Below are 13,637 nucleotides of genomic sequence, written 5' to 3' on the forward strand. Positions count from 1 at the left end.
TTTCACTCTTAAAAATACCAATACATACCAGCAAATACCAGCTTAGTTCAATCAAACGCCAGCTCAGTGTAACAATATTATAATACAAAAGTTTTAAATCAAAAACTAATTTCCATTATACTAAACAGTATCACATAAACTCCTGAACAACTTCATTTAAATGGTCACACTTAAAACTTTTTTAAACTGATTTTCAAGTTAAAAGGGCGTCAATTTACCCAGATTTGGTTTGAATATTGGTGAAATAACTCTAAAAGACGTAGTACAGCCGGCTTTTATTTATTGTAACTGTAAAATGTTATACAACTATCAGTAATTTTCTTACTAGTCTCGTACATTTTCTATACGATATGAGAGGCGATATGAGGTTTCTCATTTTCCAGAACATAAATAGTGAGTGTTTGCCGTGATGTAACATTTATTATTTTTGAAGCCCAAAAGTCACGTTCATGTTAAAAAAAAACTTAGGGAAATGGTCAAAATTATTGTACTCAGACACGACCCACCACTCTGCAAACAGACAGGTGGTCTCTTCATGTACCCTACCTTTCTCACCTTAAAAGATGGTGCCTTGTTTGTATAGCCCCCACCCTATCAGGAGTAGAAATTAAGGAAAAGATTCAAACCTCCTTGTGCCATTTCTTCAGCAATACAAGCTTCATGAACACCGAATATAAAAGTCTCAACTTAAATTTTGAGGCCAATAAATTTTGTCCATTTGGCTAATCAGACAGGTCGTGTCTTGCATAGCCCCCCCCCCCCCTACCCCTACACAAGGTGTGTCCTCGTCGAGTACACTTGTTATGACCACTTCCCTTAAACGAAAGTACGACAACCAAAACTTAGAGTGTGTTTTGAAAAGCATGTCATAAACGCTTAAGCGTTTTAAACGTTCAGTCAAGTTGCTAGAATTAATTATGATGATGATAAAAATGCAACGGCACTGAAAAACGTCAACAAAACCCCTGACTTTTTGATAAATTATCTTTAATTCTCCTTAGAAGAATTTAGTAATTAGTTCATGAGTCTTTTCCTGATATAATCAGGGCAAAGAGAAGTCGGGAATTGTGAATAGCATAATGGGATGATTCTCGTAAGGGTGGATGCTTTTTTAAACGTAATTTAGCCGTAGCTATGTTAGCAAACTCAACTTTAGAAATAGCCACTACTCTGGCAAAAGGTAATACTGTTTAGTACGATATATCAATTGTGTTAATGATTTTTAAGAGTTTTTAATAAAAATTGACAGTCCTGTGTGGAATTCACACAACACAGGTGTTTAAAATAAACTTGTCTTGTTTCTCTTTTATTCAATTTCTTATTCAATGTACATGTATAACTTCGTTTCCTTTTGTGTCCTAAGATTTTCTGGTTTTTAAAGTAGCAGTGCCTGTGAAGTAAGCCAAGCAAATGATCTTCTTTTTTATTGTTATAAATAATGCTTATTTTAATTTGAATTACAGATGCGTGCACTGTGACATGAAAGACCACTGACAACGGACTATGACTGCTGACTTCAAAGACAGACGAAAAAACACAGTAAACAAGTCACGTGTCTGCAGCCGTGATAAAGAACTTTTGTAAAATGCCAGGCACTCCTTGTCAATGGAGATTAGTTTCCGAGATTCTAAATATTTTTCTCACTTCATACAGCACAATACCTTATGTGCTAATTCGAGTATTCTACAAATGACATTGATCTGTTCTGTACCTACTGTATTTTTTGTTTTTAAGAAATCGAGTTTAAATTTAGAGGGTTAAATATTTTCTCTAACCGAAAGAGTTCAACCCTTAGTTTATTTAAGACGAACGACGCCTTTGAGAAATACCTCGTTTCTAGCTGATCGGTATCAGGAAAAAAAGGTCGGACAAAGGAAACATGTATCCTTCTTACATATCACAGACAGAACAGATCGAAACATCAGAACTGTTCGAATCAAAATAACTTCAGTTCAGCAAAACTTCTTTATTCTGAAGAAATGGCATCTGAAGCGGTAATATATTGACATAGGGCGTTTCCTTTCAATCACAACGCTTACCTAAAGAATGACGAATTCAAAAACACGAAAAATAGTAGACACGACACTTGACTGACACATTTGACGCGCACAAATCCAAGTATACGTCATTTTAAACTTCCTTGACTGGATTAAAATACCGTCATGGGAACTCTGACAAACAGAAATTTATTTCTTCATCCTACCTATGACAGCCTTACCCATATATGGAAGAGGTTTCACGTAGTTTCCATATATTCAAGCCGCTAGATGTTTGCTTGTTTACGACTGAAGCTATAAGTATACGAGGACTCAGGCCGACTCAGTTTAGAGTTTGAGAAAACTGTTTGTGCATCAAAGCACTATTAAATAATATATAGCAACAAAAAAGCAAGGAAAAAAATTAACATACCATTGAGGAGTGCCTGCCATTACTAAAGTTTCTTTAAGGCGAGTGGAGTTATTTACAGCATGTTTATGTCTCATAGAAGATGGAAAGCCTGCTTACGTGAATGGTCACGTGTTTATGTTGCCTTGGTAACGCTGTTAGTCATCTATAGGTGATTGAGAAATAAGTACTTTTGAGATTAGTACAGTTTTAGTAGACCTTCGTGGGAACGGAATTCAACTGAATTTATTAAGCCCTTCACACCTAAGGAATGCAGTAACAACACCTCCATAAAACCATTGTCTAAAAGAGACTAAACATTTTTCTTAATAAAATGTGAAACTTAGTTTCCTTTTGTCCCAAACTTTTTTGGCTTTGACAGTGTACTTTATGCATATTGAAGACGGATAGGCAACAACGAAACGGTTTAACAAATAATTGCTATTTTCTCTTTTCTGGTAAGTCATGGACTGAGTGACGTAGGCATAGCAGGGTAGAGCATGCGTACGACAAAGTAGTGTCACGTGACGAATCATGTGATAATAAACAGTGTAGTCTAAGGTTGCCACTATAGAGAATATCTCGTTGATTTAATAGTTATCTTACAAGGATTGTAATGACATTGTACCACAATGGTATGTACAATAATAAAACTGTAAATACTGTACAATAAAACTTTATTCAATTGTATTGCTTACAATTTCTTGGGGTAAACGGTGTGTCAAACAATACAGTTTATAGTACCGTTCAGTCAGCAAAGGACGACCAAGGATGATCTTTATAGTTATACAGCAAACTGCGCAATAAATACCTTCTTTAATTTACAAGCAGACAGGAGTGTTATAACATGTATGTTGACATCGATTTGCAGATCTAAATTTCAGTTGTCCGGTGTTCTAACGCCCATGATCTCCTTACATGTAGAGGCGATTGTTTACTGGATAACAATTTGCTTTGACAATTTTTTTTTTCAAAGCTAAAGCGAACTATGAATCGCACTTTCTTAATAAATTCTTTAATATATTTTTAATAAATTGTTGTTTGATGAAATCCAATACTGTTTTACAAAACTTCCTGTGCTTTGAAAGGAAATTCAATTTTACCATGCATTTATTGCTAATAAATAACACCGAGCTCAGTTCCCAGTCGCTCCCGAGATGGTCAGTTTGACTAGAACGCATTTTTCTTCGCCCTTCCCAGCCTGCCCTGTAACCTCCATATCATTTCTCCCCAGTCTTTTATCACCTTTGAGAACGAATAAGTAGGGACTGGGAACGAGTCTGAATAAATAACGTGATATGAACACCGAGTGATTTAATGGACTCACAGGTTATGGGAATTGCAAGACCAATTAAAACACCATCGCATTGTCTTAACCAGAAAATGGTTCCAAGCTACATATGAGCATAACAGGCTTTTTCGAGAGGGAAACTTGTCTCCTTTGCCTTACTTTATCGTCACGTGGGATCGAGAACCCTTCATCTATGTATACGCCGGTAGGACTTAAATTTTAAGACTTTTAATAATTAAAGATATGAAATTATCCAGATACCAGTGGGAATTCAGATACCATGGGAATGAATCTGAAAGATTTATTTCTCTTCCACTATTGTGACAATTCCCTTCCATGATAACTCTCTTTGCATGTAAAGTAGAGTGTAACCGGCTAAACCCCTTTACAGCATTGCTGAAATTACTTCGTGCGGCATAAAGTTGGCTAGAGTGGAATCTCGATATAAAGAAGGGCCAAGGGACTGGCAAAATATGTTTGTAATAACGAGATTTCGTAATATTGGGCTTCTTTTCCATATTTTTTACTATTATGCTACTACGCTTTCAGAGTGTTTTACAACCAACATCACGCGTGATTTCTCATTTGAACCAATTATTCACAATAATGCTTGTCTATTAGTTTTCTGGAAAAAGACTGCACTGTTTTCTTTGGCTCAGTAATCGTGCAATAGCCTGTAGCTACTGACCAATCAAAGCTTATGCAGCCTCTTTTGCAATACACTTTTTATTATGCTTCTCTTCATACACAACAGATGTTTGTCTTCAGCTACGTTGCATTCTTCTCCAATTTTGTAACTTCAGAATTATTTTAATCTTCTAGATGATTTTTATATCCCCTCCCCTTAACCCCTTAAAATTAAGGCGGGTCTTCAGTGGGTATAGATGCTCCTACCCTAGTTTTATGCAAGGTGTCTTACACTGAACGCGGTTGAGTTATTATGCAGTGCTCGTTTGTTCAAAGGGTGAACAGCACTAGCCACCGGATAAATCGCTATCTAGTGGTTAGGTGTTGACAAAACAAACTACTCTATCCAGATAATAGTGATTTATGCGGTGGATAATGTTTTCCATCCTTTAAACAACGGGATCCTGTTGTCTTAGAACCAGCTACAATCTGTTCTAAAACATTTCAGTCCCAGTCCGTTCATTTTCATCACCAGAAGTTTGCATGCAACAAATTGTATGTGGATATTGCCACGAACTTGAGCTATTCTTAGTGAGTTTAATTCTTTTGTGCAGCACTTTCTTGTCTGTGTTTACAGATTACGCTAAATAAACTGTTCTTTTTCTTTGCCTCGACATTCAGTCCCGTCAGATCACCACACACTCTGATTAGAATCTTTGTTTTCTTCTTCTTTATCAACTTTTTCTTTGGTTTCAAAGGCGGACAGAGGGGAGTGGGCCATAATGCCGGGCAAGGGTAGGGCTGAGGCCACGTGACAGTAACAGGAGCTGATGACGTAACTGGTATGCACTTGCCTATTCCAAAGTGATCGCTACACATCATCTTATCGCAGCATTCCCAGTTTTGATGGCACATACCGTTTTCTCGCACGCACCAGCGAAGAAACTAGGAGGAAATCAAAGACAGCAATCAACAAGAATTTAGTTTTCGATATGCGGCCCCATGTTCTTCTATATTTTTAAAAGCAATACATTGAGCAAATGTCCTTACCTGTGACTAGCTGAATACTCCAGCAATAGGCACCAAGAAGGAGACACAGACAAACAAGAAAGTCCTCGCCACCATTCTAAACATAAAATAAACATCAATTTCGAATTTCACAACCGCTCAACCATATGTATGTTCAGCAGTCTTTTTCTGTAGAGTGTTTCCCGACTATTTCTTTCGATAGATGATACTAGATCCAAGGAAAGTGAAAAGCTTTGGATTCAGATAATCAGTGTGTTTAATATTAATAATTATGCGTTTATGATAGGCAATCTGTCTACATTTGTCATTTAGTTTTTTATCATACGAAAGATAATCGAAGCTTTTAAAGTTTGCATAATATACAAGATCAAAAGCTTCGAAAGTTCTCAGGAGATCAGCTACAAATAAGTGACGTAGCGATATATTTTTTTTTTTTGTTCGCCATAGTTTTTTTGGAACATTTAATGCTATCGACTGCTTAGGCTCAACTATGAAAGGCTCATACAAGCGTACGGGAACGCAATTTATACAAAAGGAAATATATAAAAATTCGGAAGTTCAGAAAAACTAATATTCAAGCCGATGTGCTTTCTATTGACAATTTATGGTGATCTAGCTCGATAATGTTTACACAAAATAAAGCAAACTTAGCAATAACAATATTCCTAATAAAGCAGAATGAACGACCTCTCTCTGACTGCAATAAATAGAAGTAATATAGTTACCATACCTCAGTAAATTGAGTGGCTCGAGGAGAGTGATAACCTTTCAAGAACTCGATGAAGCCACGATGAAAATTCCTGGTAATATGTGTTCAACTATGACCCTTACTTGCCGATTTTTTCACGTTTCGTCTTGTACCAGTAATAAAAACATCTGGTACTTAAGAATAAACCACTAGTAGTTGAACGGGATTTTTATGTAAAAGTAGAAACTCCAATTCAATTGTGATTTCAGGCAATGTGTATCATTCAATCTACGTTTGCGTTTTCGTTAAAACTGGTGTGTGCCCGTTATTGCCTTCTTCCCTCGTTTACTTGTTTGATCACGCGCGGGACCTTAAGCGTTAGATATCAAATTAACCGCTAGGAAACGGACAACATATTTTGAAAAAAAAATGACAAATATTTTCATATTTTTCATTCGTAATCCGTCTTAATCTTTGTCAGTCGAAACCAACCTTGTTTATCTTGGGCTTTATAATCCTCTGTTGGTGTTTTTTTACATAAGAAAACTATGATTTTGAGGTTTCCTTCAATTTGAAAGATAGGAAGAGTGACTTGAAATACCGTGACATAGCTCCTTTAAAGCCGACCTTAAAGCGACGCTTAGATAAAATCACAATATATTCACACTCAAGGATGCAGAGGGATACGTCCCCTTAAACGTTTCAGTTTACACTTATTACACGAGGGAACGTGTCGCTGCTCACATGCTCCCACTACATTTTTTTTGTGTGTGTACTTATGGTTTGATTTTGTCTCTGCTACCTGTTGTAGCGACATTTCCCCTTGTGTGTTAGCACCTTTTAACGCCGCTTAAAGTCGTAGAAGCCAAATTCAAATTTACATGTAATTAGAGTCGGTGCATTAGAACCGATTTCCACCGGCGTTTTTCTGGTTTTCTTTAACATTGTCGAGTCCTTCAGGAACCCGTTTTTTTTGTGATTGGTACCATGTGATTCTTTGAAAAGAACAGGCTCGTCTTTAATTCTAGGTGGTTTGGCGCTGCCATTCCCTTTATCGCTATCAAATAAAAAAGAAGGAAACTGAAATGCATTTGCCTTTTGAGTTCATCTGCAGTATCGAAACCGTTTAAAGCACCGCGTGTCAAATTATGTTTTGTACTTTCAAATTAGTTATAAGTCTTGCTGAGAGGAATACAAAGAATTAATGAGCTAATTACAATGTGCACTTCCTCGTTTCACATGTTTCCATTTAAGGAGACATGTTTCAGCTTTATGACAATTAAAATTCACTGCAATAGTGTTCGGTGGTCAGTTGAAGCAGGATACTCTGTGCGTGCATTAGCGACCACATACACGCAGACAAGGACATGGAAAAACCGCAAACATCGCCTGTTATTTACTGCTGTCTTATTTACCTTCTGATTTGTCTTGTTGGCATCCAGGCAGGTACGATACTGTTCCTTGACTTGATAGCAATTATAAAACTATGTAGACTTAATAAGGCTCCGATTAAACAAAGAAAGTTAGAATCCCGCTATCAGTTTTGACATTTTAAACAATTCGAACTTGCCATATCTCGAGCTGAATCGCTGTTTTTCAAAAAGATACATTTTACGTTGGCTAATCTCGAACTTCGGTTGTCTTGAGCCTTGTGGGCGTTTTGGAGTTACTTCCAACAATTTGTGAGCTTGCTTGGCTTAAACATTCCTCAGCTCGAACTAATGGATATAAAGCGCATGGAAATTAAGAAACAGTTTTGGCAAAGCGTCGATAATTACCCTTCTTTCGACGCAACTGCACGAATGCCCCATGAAGTTTTGTCACATGGAAACCCGACTTGTTTGTGTATTTATTCGGTTCTTTTATTTGGTTCTGGTGGTTCTTTGAGCTTAATCGCAAAGGTTAGCTACCAATTTTCATTTCTGAACTGATGTACAGCTCCCGGTACAGCTTTTCAGACGCTTCAGTTAGACTTGAGTATCGATTGAGTAGATCGTTCTGTACGACATATAGTCAGGTCAGATATCACAAGTTTACAGACTTCGACAGAAATCTCATTAGGGAATTAGTACTTAATTAGATTCTAATTTTTATGACTATATTGCGCATTAGGCTTCACACTTTTCAAACATAACGAAAAAGAAATATCTACACTTTTGGAGTACAATGGCACTCCTTCGGCAAATATCGGAATCTGAAGGTGTGATAAATATAACAATAAGCCCACTGCAATAAGAATTGTAGATAAAACGGCGAAAAAGAGGATGGTTGGGAGATTCGCAAACAACCCAAAACGACATGCCTTCCATGACAAAGTAAGGTATAAACTGAAATACCATGAATTCCCTAAGCTGATATGTAATGTTAATTTATAATGAAATACAAAATGGGTTAAAAGCTCTGTAGTTTTCAGCTTTTAATGCGACATGAAATGGTCCACAATGTTCACTCGCAGTTGTATTTGTATTAAAATTTATTTTTTTTTTTTTTTTTTTTGTGTGTTTTCCAGCTTTTTTTTTTTTTTTTTTTAAAAAAATCGAATTTCTGAATCACTCTTACCAATTGAATTATAGTCTTTAACGCTGGGGCATATGCAGCACAAAAAGGAATGGTGATTTATACAGAGACGGTGTGTTGTTGGCGGTGTCCGTCTTTTCCGTTTTTTAAACAGCGTTTCGGCGACTCGACTAAATTCCGCTAATAACGCAGCGGAAGGCGCGAAAAAATGTCAGTTCTTTGAAACTTGCTCTCTTTTTTCTACAGGTAGTTCAATCGCTTTGCTAAAACAACAGAACAGTGTTTACGTCTCCCATGCCACTGGGACAGACAATGCCAGCTGTGGCAGCCAGGACGCCCCATGTAAGACTCTGGTGTATTCAATAGATCTACTTCCAAATGGGGGATCTCTTTTCTTGAATGGAACAGACTCGCAGAAGAACCCCTACACGTGTGCTCCAACTAACAAGACCAGAGTGGAAACAAGCCTAACCATTTCAAGCTGGTACACACAAGCGCATGTCTCGTGCGAGATTTCGTTTATCTGGACCCCACCTGGACAAACAGGCTCTGCATCATTCTCCAGGGGAACTTTTCACCTCTATTCACCCGGTTGTATCCGAGCTGAGAGTTACTTTGAAGAACTTGTCCTTTATTCAAGGTGCTGTTAGCTGTTATGGACGGTGCTCTGTAGACGTTTCTGGCAGCAATTTCTCCAACTGTAGCACCGCCTTGCGCTTAAACGGGAGTCTCTGTAATCTGAACGTCACAAATACCACTTTCTACAACAATGGGGCAGCTATTGATGTAACTAATGCAGTGCCTTGGAAAATATCCATTGCTCATTCGAATTTCCACCGCAATGGTCCGTATCCAGTTATAAAAATTAGCAATCCAAACGACAATAACATGCAGATTGAAATTCATGACTGTGTTTTTCAAGACAATACTATTTCTCCATATTTCAACAGGCCTTTTGAACTGGGCGATAGCTATTTGAAGACATCTCTCCGTTCATTCACAATCAGTTGGAATCGTAACTTTCTATAGAAATAATTTTCTTTCCAACGCTGGAGATGGTGTTTACATAGATGGTTGTTTTAACTTGACGTTAGAAAACCTCTCAATGAATAACACGTTATCAAATGCACTGAAGATTACTAACACACTAAAATGTCACACTGGTATCAAAATTCACATGAAAAATTGCCTGATAAATGGGACAAGAAAACTTACTGCAATGTCAATTACGGCAGTCATGCAGATCGCAATGTCATTGGACAACGTGACGGTGCAATCAAACAAGGGAACTGCTTTTTCTTTTTTTGCGGAAAGCGGAATTCTATGCATCAATAATTCAGTTTTTGCAAATAACTCAGTGGTCGACATCGACGGTTTGCTTTTAATTTCACGAAAAAAAGATACTGTTGAACAAACTCATTCACCCGAGTTTACTGCAAGAGAGGAAAATACCTCGGGAGCTGGCGATCCGATAATTGTGGAGTTTCAGAATACTCTCCTGCTCAATAACAGGGGACTTTGTTCGATAATTAAACTATGCTCAACTTTGATCAGATTTTTGAATGTTACTTTCAAAGATAACATTGTCGAGGGGCGAGGTGGTGATATTGATATTGGCAAAAACAACACTGTATCTCTCCACAACAGCCGGTTTACACGATCGTTGAGGCATTATTATGCATCCGCCTTTGTTTATTCTGTTGTGGAATCATACTCTTTTCTTAGTATCAACAAATGTAGCTTTGCATCAAATAGTAGTGAGTTTGATAGAACGACGATATTCGATCTGAGGTATGGGATAAACATCAGTACAGACGACGCATCTAACATAACGTGCCCGTTGGATCAAGTTCTGCACAACACTATTAACATAACACAAGGCACTGTAAACCTCATAAAGGACAATTACAAGGCCAGTTGCGAGAAATGTCAAGTTGGATTCTACAACCTTGACAGAGTTAACTTCATCACCGATGCAGTGGTTTATAAAGAAGGATGTCTTCCTTGTCCCTATGGAGGCAATTGCTCCCACGGCATCGCGGCAAGACCAAACTTCTGGGGTTATCTTGTGTCAAAACATCCATCAACCGTGGCGTTTAATATTTGTCCTCTTGAATATTGCAGTCCAGCACCCAAGCCAATCTCAAGCTTTAACAGCTGTTATGGTAACAGAAGTGGTTTTCTTTGTGGGCACTGTCGTGAAGGCTACACCGAAGCCATGTTCTCTACAGAATGCCGAGAGAGAGAGAACTGCAACGATTACTACTTCTGGTTCTTTAGTGTAGCATACGTTATCTGCCTTTCATTTCTTCTCATGACACGACCTCGGTTGTTTGAAACCCTGTGGAAAAACATTGTTTGGTTTCGACATAGAAACACTGGAAGTTCTCCCAGGTACACAACAGCCCGGGATTGGCAGAACTGCAATAACAAGCACTTTGATCATGCAGTGGTGAAGACGATCTTTTACTTTTACCAGATTGTCGAATTGTTGCTGATCTCTTCCTCATCAGCGGACCTAATAAATAGAGTCAAATTTATTCGTCCGATGGTCTCTGTGTTCAATTTTGAAATACGCTCATGGAACGAGAAATTTGGTTGTCCATTTCCTGGGCTAACAGCCGTTTCCAAAGAGCTATTTTCCAGTTTGACAGTGTTTGGAACTATTGCTTGCATCTCGATAACTTGCTTAATTCATGTTGCAATGAGTTACACTGGATGTCTTAACAGTCCTCGTATTAACCTGTACCTAGCAGCTGGAGTGGAAACCTTACTACTCGGTTACGAAAGGCTCACAGAGGTATCTTTAAGCTTGTTGAACTGTGTCCCAGTTAATTCAGAATGGCGTCTTTTCCTGGATGGAAACATCTATTGTTGGCAGTGGTGGCAGTATGTCCTGCTTTCGTACATCGTGGTGTTCGTTGTTCCTTTTATATTCGTGCTGTACTGGGGCTCAAGGAAATTGAATCAACAAAGTGTCTCAACCAAAGAGCTCGCCATGGCATGCATAATGCCTTTACCACTTCTGTGTTACTGGGCCATCCGATACTGCTTTAAAAAGGAAGTGCCTGCTCGAAGATTGCGGCGCGATGACACCGAGGAGATCAAGATAGTACTTCAAGAGCCATTTCGACCACCCGAGGAAGATGAAGACGGAGGAACGTTGTACTGGGAAAGCGTTTTAATCGGGCGACGCCTTGTGCTGTTGTGTTTGCATTCCTTCATTGCAGACCCTATGGTGCGTCTCCTTTGTCTCGATTTCGCATGCATGGCCATACTCGTGCATCATTTGTACAAGAAGCCTTACAGGGACACTATAGCAAACGCTTGTGAAAGCTTTTCCCTCTTCGCCTTGGTTATCATCGCTACCTTTAGTTTGGCTGAAGCATCGCTAGTCTCTGAAGGAATAGAAGCCAGTGGCCCCAGACAGAGCGTGTTTGAGGTCTTTGAATGGGTAGAGGTAGTTCTACTCGTAGCTGCACCTGCATGCCTTTGTGTTCTCGTTGTCTTAGCTGTCTTGTCGCAGTTGTTTCACTTGTTCTTTCGTGTCGCCATGTTCTTCATTTGGCTAAAATGGCGTTGGAGTGATCCTTTGAATCTACGACGTCCACTCCTTTAAATATGGCAAACAAAAGTACATTCGACAGAACGAGATATTTTTAGCTATAATGAACTTTAGCCGGTGAAACACAAGGATTGTCGATAACGAGTTCATTTTGTTGCCATTTTTTACGACACTTTTTCAAGGTCGTATGGGCTAAAATGTGTATACAGTCAAACATATCAGTTCAGATTTTCCTTTATATTGATAATCTTCGGAAATGCACGGAAACGTTCTGAAATATTATGTTTTGTAGGGAGTCTTGAAAGGCTTAAAATGGTTAGAAATCAAACAAAATACAACTAAAAACTGAGTCTTGAAAAGATCTTGTGTTTATTTTATGAAGACTTTTTGTCAGTAATGCAGTTATCTAGTACATGTGTCACATGTAAACCTATTACTAGCTTAACATTTACGAAGACCTGTTTTATAGTAGGCCTAAAAAGCTACATGAACTTTGAGTGCATGTATGATATGATATACGTCGAAGTGAAAATTATCACATATAAAAATGTAGAAGTCACAGCTTTAATTAAAAGCTGTCATCATGCTATAGTTACGGAAAATTAGAACTTTACTTTTGTGTTTCAAGCCGTAGGATAAAAATGTGTGTTGCACCAAACTCTTGTTATGACAGGATGTCACTTAGTTATACTGAAGAGAATGTGTAAGTTGTAAAAATGGTAGCCAAGAATAAATGCTTTTTTGAGTTCTTATAAGAAGTTTGTTCAGTTACAGATGATTCGTATAAATTTGCTAGTTGTGCCGTGTTTGGACCCTATTAATTTAAATCGGTTGAAAAAGGTAGCTCGTGTCTTGGATCTCAATTTCAAAAAGATTCCCCAAGGAAAAGGGTGGTTTTACATTTATACACCTGGGTGGGGAGAGGCACTTTACTCCCACAGTGCTTCTCTCCACCCAGGTGTGTAAATGGGTACCGGCGAATTTACTGCCTGGGGATAACCCAGCGATGGACTAGCATCCTATCCAGGGGGGGGGGGGGGGGGGGTAGCAATACTCCTTGCCGCTTAATGGTACAGAAACCAGGATACGGCTCCGGCTGTGTGGACTACTACTTGGCTCGGACACAGACTTTACCTTTTTACATAAAGCTCAAGCAGAAAATAATATATTTTCTTCCGTCCTCATCACGCGACACCTTGTCCAGGTTTTTTTTCCTTTTAAATAAAGGCCCATCCTGGTTTTAAAGGATACACTGAGTCAAGATAGCTCATGTTATACTGAAAAACTATAGCTTTGGAAAAAGCGGTCATTTCGAAGTTAAGATCCAGAATCATGATGCGACACAGCGTGCGTGCAATGTTGTGTGCACCCCTGAAAGCGCACCGTATTCCACGGTGTGAAGACTACTGAAATTGTTACCTATTTCTTACTTCTGCAGTGGAGGACCCTTGTCAGCCACGCCTTTGTTTTTGTTTAAATACAAGACATACAAGAGTATCGGCATTATATTTTACGCAGAGCGTGTCTAAACGAAA

The 13,637-nt window shown here is 38.5% G+C and overlaps 1 protein-coding gene and 1 pseudogene across 6 annotated transcripts in view; both read left to right on the forward strand.

Annotated features, from left to right (window-relative positions):
* The window catches only part of LOC144644082 (uncharacterized), a 56,933-nt gene extending 53,860 nt beyond the window's left edge, over window positions 1-3,073 (forward strand). For all 5 annotated transcript variants that reach the window (XM_078503496.1, XM_078503495.1, XM_078503497.1 and 2 more), the window contains one exon: window positions 1,464-3,073. The gene's annotated coding sequence lies outside the window, so the exon portion shown is untranslated. The remainder of the gene's footprint in view (window positions 1-1,463) is intronic.
* A 4,314-nt stretch (window positions 3,074-7,387) lies between these two features.
* Window positions 7,388-12,194, forward strand: LOC144644086 (uncharacterized; annotated as a pseudogene). The gene is made up of 2 exons (XR_013569031.1): window positions 7,388-7,466; window positions 8,784-12,194. The product of XR_013569031.1 is annotated as an uncharacterized LOC144644086 (transcript).
* Window positions 12,195-13,637: the final 1,443 nt, after the last annotated feature.

This window comes from Oculina patagonica, chromosome 2 (assembly GCF_052425735.1).
Source record: "Oculina patagonica isolate OP01 chromosome 2, crgOcupat, whole genome shotgun sequence".
Lineage (NCBI taxonomy): Eukaryota > Metazoa > Cnidaria > Anthozoa > Scleractinia > Oculinidae > Oculina > Oculina patagonica.